We start from the raw sequence: 7,335 nt of genomic DNA, 5'->3' as shown, positions 1-7,335 counted from the left end.
CAGTATGGATGGACAGATTCTAAAGGAATTATAGCAGAGTTAATTGCTGGTGGGTGTGCTGGAACAGTGACTTGGTTTTCTATCATGCCTTTTGATGTTATTAAAAGCAGATACCAGGCGGACTTAAAAAGGGAATACAAAGGGATATTGGACTGTGTATACAAGAGTTACAAACAGGAGGGAATAACAGTATTTTATAGAGGATGTTTAGTTACATGCCTAAGGGCTTTTCCTGTAAATGCTGTAATTTTTCTTGTCTATTCTAAAACTTTAAACTATTTGGAAACAAATTTTTAGAATTAAATTGATGAGTATATTCATATACAGTATCTGAGAAACGAATAATATCACGAAATGGACCATGAAATTGAGGTCAATTTGGGATAAACCTTGCAAGACGGACATGTGAACACATTTCAAGAATTTTATTCACCAAATATAGTTATCCTATTGCTTATAATCTCTGAGAAACGAACTTGACCCAAAAAATTACAAATAATTTCGTGAGAAATTTACGTATTTAAGCAGTCACTTAACCATGACAATGAGGTCAAAGACAACGGACATATGACAGACAAAATATCAGAACATTAGCCAGCTGTTAACAAGATATGAAGTATTCTCACTAAAATCCTTATATAAACGATATATAGCCAGGTCGTCAAGATGTCAACTAAACATCTTTCAAAAGTTGTAACAACCATTCTTTTAACAGTAAAAGACAGGCTTCATAAATATTTGGATGATGTATTAGTTCAGTGGTTGTCGTTGGTTCATGTCTGTCATATTTGTTTTTCGTAAATTGTTTTGTTATAAATTAGGCCGTTAGTTTTCTCTATTGCATTGTTTCATATTTTTCATTTCGTGGCATTTTATAGCCGACTATACGGTATGGGTTTTTCTCATTGTTGAAGGCCGTACGGTTGCCTAAAATTGCTAACATCCACTTCATTTGAACTTTGGTGGTTAGTTGTCTCATTGGCAATCATAGCACATCTCCTTTTTTTTTTTAGATATTCAACCAACAATTTCAATCAGATGTGGATTCTAAAAAAACAAAAATTTAAAGGTCTCTAAAACCTTCTATCACAATCTTTACAATTTTGATTTTTGTTCTACCCTTTCCACTACTATTCCCCATGCTCACTTGAACGATGGATTACATCGTCTCATTAAACAGAGCTTTTTCTTAAAAAAAAGGGGATTTTATATGCAAATTCCTTTATTTAAGTCATGAATGATCTTACTTTGCGAAGAACCAACAAATACACCGAAGGTGATATCATTAAAATGAATTTTATTTATCGACAAGATTTTGTTGAGTTTGGTGGATTTTTGTCGAGCCTTCGACTTTAGTCGAAAAAGCGAGACATAGCGATCCTACATTCCTTCGGCGTCGTCGTCGTCGGCGGCGTCCACAAATATTCACTCTGTGGTTAAAGTTTTTGAAATTTTAATAACTTTCTTAAACTATCCTGGATTTCTACCAAACTTGGACAGAAGCTTGTTTATGATCATAAGATAGTACCCAGAAGTTAATATTGTAAAAATAAAATTCCATTTTTTCCGTATTTTACTTATAAATGGACTTAGTTTTTCTGCCGGGAAATATTACATTCACTCTGTGGTTAAAGTTTTTAAAATTTTAATAACTTTCTTAAACTATCCTGGGTTTGTACCAAACTTGGACAGAAGCTTGTTTATGATCATAAGATATTATTCAGAAGTAAATTTTGTAAAAAATAAATCCATTTTTTCCTTATTTTACTTTTAAATGGACTTAGATTTTCTGCCAGGAAACAACACATTCACTCTGTGGTTAAAGTTTTTAAAATTTTAATAACTTTCTTATACTATTTTGGATTTGTATCAAACTTGGACAAAAGCTTGTTCATGATCAAATGCTAGTATCTAGAAGGAAATTTTGTTTTCTTCCAGATAAAATTACATTCAGTCTGCAGTTAAAGTTTTTAAACATTTATTAGATTCATAAACTATCCTGGATTTTTACCAAACTTGGACTGAAGCTTCTTACAATCAAAAGATAGTATTAAGTGGAATATTTTTATTGATTTACTTCCTCATTTTTGTAGAGCCTACGATTAACAGAAAAAGTAGGCGAGACACTGGGTTCCGCGGAACCCTTACGAATTTTTATTTCAACAGACCGTCGGTATTTCAATGTGTACTAAGTGTGCATCCCTACTGGGCAAATTAATTTTTGTACTCATATAAAGTAGAACTTAAACAGAACTTACTTAAAGACAAAAAGAAAACAGCATCTTGCAAAATTCTTTAATTTCACTTTCAGATATATTGATGATGTCCAGTCACTTAATAACCCAAATTTCAGAGAATGCTGGAATCTCATATATCCCAGTGATCTTGAGATTAATGATACTAACGAAACTATGCCTGCTCCATATCTACCTAGATGGATTACTGCAAACTACAACTTATGGCAAACGTGATGATTTCAACTTTCCAATTGTCAACCAAGATTTTTTAGCAGTAAAATGAAAATAATGATTTGCTTCCGACGCCCTTTTCTGAATTGACCTTCACCAGGAGCGCTCATAATAAAAAAAAATCAAAGCCATAATGAATTACTACCTAGAAACGTGAAGAACTATATGAAAAAATTCGTAAGGGTTCCGCGGAACCCAGTGTCTCGCCTACTTTTCTGTTAATCGCAGGCTCAACAAAAATGAGGTCGCAAATCAATAAAAATATTCCTCTTGATACTATCTTCTGATTGTAAGAAGCTTCTGTCCAAGTTTGGTGAAAATCCAGGAGAGTTTATGAATCTAATAATGTTTAAAAACTTTAACTGCAGACTGAATGTAATGTTAACTGGAAGAAAACAAAATTTCCTTCTAGATACTAGCATTTGATCATTAACAAGCTTCTGTAAAAGTTAGGTTCAAATCCAAAATAGTATAAGAAAGTTATTAAAATTTTAAAAACTTTAACCACAGAGTGAATATGTTGTTTCCTGGCAGAAAATCTAAGTCCATTTAAAAGTAAAATATGGAAAAAATGGATTTATTTTTTTACAAAATTTCCTTCTAGATACTAGCTTTTGATCATAAGCAAGCTTCTGTCCAAGTTTGGTACAAATCCAAAATAGTATAAGAAAGTTATTAAAATTTTAAAAACTTTAACCACAGAGTAAATATGTTGTTTCCTGGCAGAAAATCTAAGTCCATTTAAAAGTAAAATAAGGAAAAAATGGATTTATTTTTTTACAAAATTTACTTCTAGATACTATCTTATGATCATAAACAAGCTTCTGTCCAAGTTTGGTACAAACCCAGGATAGTTTAAGAAAGCTATTAAAATTTTAAAAACTTTAACCACAGAGTGAATGTAAATTCCCAGCAGAAAAACTAAGTCCATTTATAAGTAAAATATGGAAAAAATGGAATTTTATTTTTACAAAATTTACTTCTGGATACTATCTTATGATCATAAACAAGCTTCTGTCCAAGTTTGGTAAAAATCCAGGATAGTTTAAGAAAGTTATTAAAATTTCAAAAACTTTAACCACAGAGTGAATATTTGTGGACGCCGCCGACGACAACGACGACGACGACGACGACGACGCCGACGGAATGTAGGATCGCTATGTCTCGCTTTTTCGACTAAAGTCGAAGGCTCGACAAAAATGAGCATAAAAGAATAACCAAATCCATATAAGGTCAACATTGCCTGAGGGAGTTCATCTTCGCTAGCCAAGGGTTACGATCCACTTCCCTCCTCTCCGCCCTTGGCGGATTGAGATAGAATTTCTGAGACACAAGGTAATGATTTTCATTGGTTGCAGTCGAAACTCGCTGCATCCAATCAAAAAACGCCTATAACATGATCACGTGTAAATGTAGAAAGTGTATGTAAACAATGGCCACGTGCTTATTGTGCAACAAGTCTTTACATTCCTAAACATACGACTATATTTAGTGACAATTTGAATGTTATTAATCAATTAATAGAAGTTCCTGTGTATGTTTCTTGCACAAATGCGTGAATGTCGACGTATATTTTCGTCATGTTTTACCAAGTGTGTAGAATCTAGACGCTACCGTGTTTTTACCTCCAAATCGAAGAGTTCAAGTGCTACCATTGGTCAAGAATAATGTATTCGGAATGGGCGTGACTTTAATCTACCGATAGATGGCGCAACATTGTTATCACAAATGTTGGCTTAATCTGCCAAGGGTGGAGAGGAGGGAAGTGGATCGTAACCCTTGGCTAGCGAAGATGGAGGGAGTTGAAACCTTAGTTTTTTTGATAATTTCTCAACTTATCAATGGAGAATTTAATTGCAAAAATATGGTATTTATATGTCAGCACCAACCACTAAGCTGGTGATACCATCGGGAACTAACAGTCCATTCTCAGTGATATCGACCTAGTGCTAGAAAAAATGATAATATTTGGTTTTTTTTTATATAAACGCGTGGCGTCTGGACCGCTTTTCTTATTTTTCTTCCATTAGGAACGCTCATAATCAGTAATACAAGCTCGTGCATGTTCATACTATACAAACTTCATTAACAGGGTTGTGCTGTTTACACAAACACTGCTCCAACAAAATTATTAGGAAGAACGACTGAAATGGAAACTACTCAAGTTTTACAGTCACCATCACACATTGGTTGACCAATACAATGTGTATGTGTCTCAAATCACTAGCGACACATTTTTCGATTGTCTCCTATTCCAAATTGTAACATTTTGACTGAGTGTGGATTTTTTATTGCGGGTGATCGATGCATAGCAGGAGACGCTTACCCTGTCGACACATCTGGTCATGCTCCTTTTCGAGTTCATTCATCTCCTCAGTTTTTGTTTACCTTGATTTGTATCTTCTAAATCGATTTATGAGATTTGAACAGCGGAAAAGTACTGTTGCCTAAATATTCTTCCTTCTGAAACATTTTAGTCTCCGGCGAGACAAAAATCAAAGATGTCTAAAACATATGACGAGCTACATAACAGACACATGTTCAATGTCATACATCAAAAACTGAAATGCTATGTACCCAAAAGTTGAGAAGATAATAATATAAGAAAATTTCGAAAAGGTTTATGCCCAGAGAATTACAGACACAAATACTTCCAGATGAAATGATATACAAATTCTGCACTTTGATAGCCATACCAAAACACAGACATTTATCAGATTTTATCATAATAAGCCAATTTAACCCTATATTCCCAGTATCATTATCATTCATACACAGCAAATATTATGTAAGTAATTATTGTACACTGGCATGACATTCTGGTCAAACAAAAACTGAAATCACAACATAACACTTCTGTTGATTAAACAAGTACTAGTACTGCCACTTACAAGCATGTGCAGGTATACATAAAGTAAGAAAACTATGGTTTTTTTCAACCAATAGGCTCGTGTATCTATTCATACTAACATAATATGACAAAATCTGCTAGGGAATTTCCAGAACTTGTAAAAAAAATGATATCTTGGTAGACTGAAAGAATATGAGAGGCTTATAAAATAAACTAAATGCAAGAAGTGCTACATATTTAAACCTATTATCTAGATTACGTTAAAGCCATTCTACAAGTAAAAGTAGAATAAGGGTCAATACCTTATATTTAAAAGGGCATTAACTGTCAAGTTCATGTTCACCGAACTGACCCAATTTTCGTAATTGATTTAATGCATACTAAAACGTATATCCAAATTACAAAAAGTCCATAAGAAACAAATAACGAAGCATGGACTCACTATAATATATCAGCATTTAGTGCGTATTTTAGATTAGAAACCATCTTATCATCCATCTAGATGACCTCCGGAGACTGCCGACGGTATAACCTGGTATAAACATAAATGTAAATATAAATAGACAGACAGGCACGTTAACTCCTACAATAATGATTTTTCTAGGTCTGTTTGATTTCTTGCTAAAGATTAAAAATATATGTAAATCATCCTTTTACCTGTATAAGAATGATTTTTGTGGACCGGATCAAACAACGAAAGTGTCATTCCTTGTTGCTTCTTTGTTTCACTTTGTATGTTGACTTTCTTTTCTTTATTATGAATGAACATGCTGACCACATGATGTCCGAACACATGCGCAACCCATCTCTACAAAAGGTCAAATAAAGGTTGCATGCATACGAATTCAAATGAGTTGAATTATTGACTTGCAAGCGATGTTTTTTTTTAATCTTATTTTGACGAAATTGAACCAAACTAATTGTTAATATCAGAATACTATTTCTTTATTCCGCTTATACAAATGTTGTAAACAAAACAACATCATATTTTAATTTTTTGTCTAATTCGTTAATAATGCCCCTTTAAAGGCTCAAATGCATTTGTACAAGAGATATATATTTACGGCCCTGTAATTGATCATAGGTGTTGCATGATAGAACTATGATCCCATGCATTCTTTCATATGGTAAAAATCTCAATTTGTGAACAATTATTAGGCACAGGTCATCTTTGATTTCTAAGTTTGCATCATTCTGCACAACGGAGTTAAATGCTTTAATGTCAGAAAGCATTGACTTGAGGTAATAGTGACCTTAATGCTGCGCTACACCCCAAGATACATCTCTGCATCAGTTTAGATGCTTATCTCACATAATAGTACTAAAATATGACTTAAACAAGGTCAATAAAGCATGAAATTGAAGCCACAGTGACACAATTATGCCCTAATTCTAACCTAAAATACATCTCTGTACAGGTTTAGATGATACTATTACATTAAAGTTAAAGAGATTAACCTAGACATAAAACTCAAATTAAGTCAATGAAGCAATGAAGCATGATTTGTAGGTCACAAGAATAGAGCACATTACTTATCTGTTTCCAAGATAGGATTTTGAAATAAACTAAAACATCATCTAGGATGTAAAACTTATTCAAAGTCATTGAACCAAGAAAAATCGCAACATAAAAGACAATTAGATGTACCTACAAAGAAAGTCATAACATTTTTAGCCTCCTAGTTACAGGTTGTTGACAAAGAGGCAGACTCGGAAGTGCACACACACAAACACCCCCCCCCCCACACACACACATACATACGATTTAAATATATGATGCGTACTGATTGATATTTTAGGCTTAGATGCATGATGTTTTTATTAGTTGTTATTGGCTTTGAACTAGCTGTCAGTAACTGCGAGTACTCTAAGATCTGTACTTAGTGTATTTTTGTTGTGGGGATGTATAAGTACCCCTCCACGTCCGGTCTGTGTTTTAATTAGATGTATGTCTGCTTTGTATCTATCTGATGAGTTAAGCCCTTTTCAACTGATTTTTATAGTTTGTTCTTATAT

Source organism: Mytilus californianus, unplaced genomic scaffold, assembly GCF_021869535.1.
Source record: "Mytilus californianus isolate M0D057914Y unplaced genomic scaffold, xbMytCali1.0.p SCAF_4, whole genome shotgun sequence".
Classification (NCBI taxonomy): domain Eukaryota; kingdom Metazoa; phylum Mollusca; class Bivalvia; order Mytilida; family Mytilidae; genus Mytilus; species Mytilus californianus.
This window is presented reverse-complemented; position numbering follows the sequence as displayed.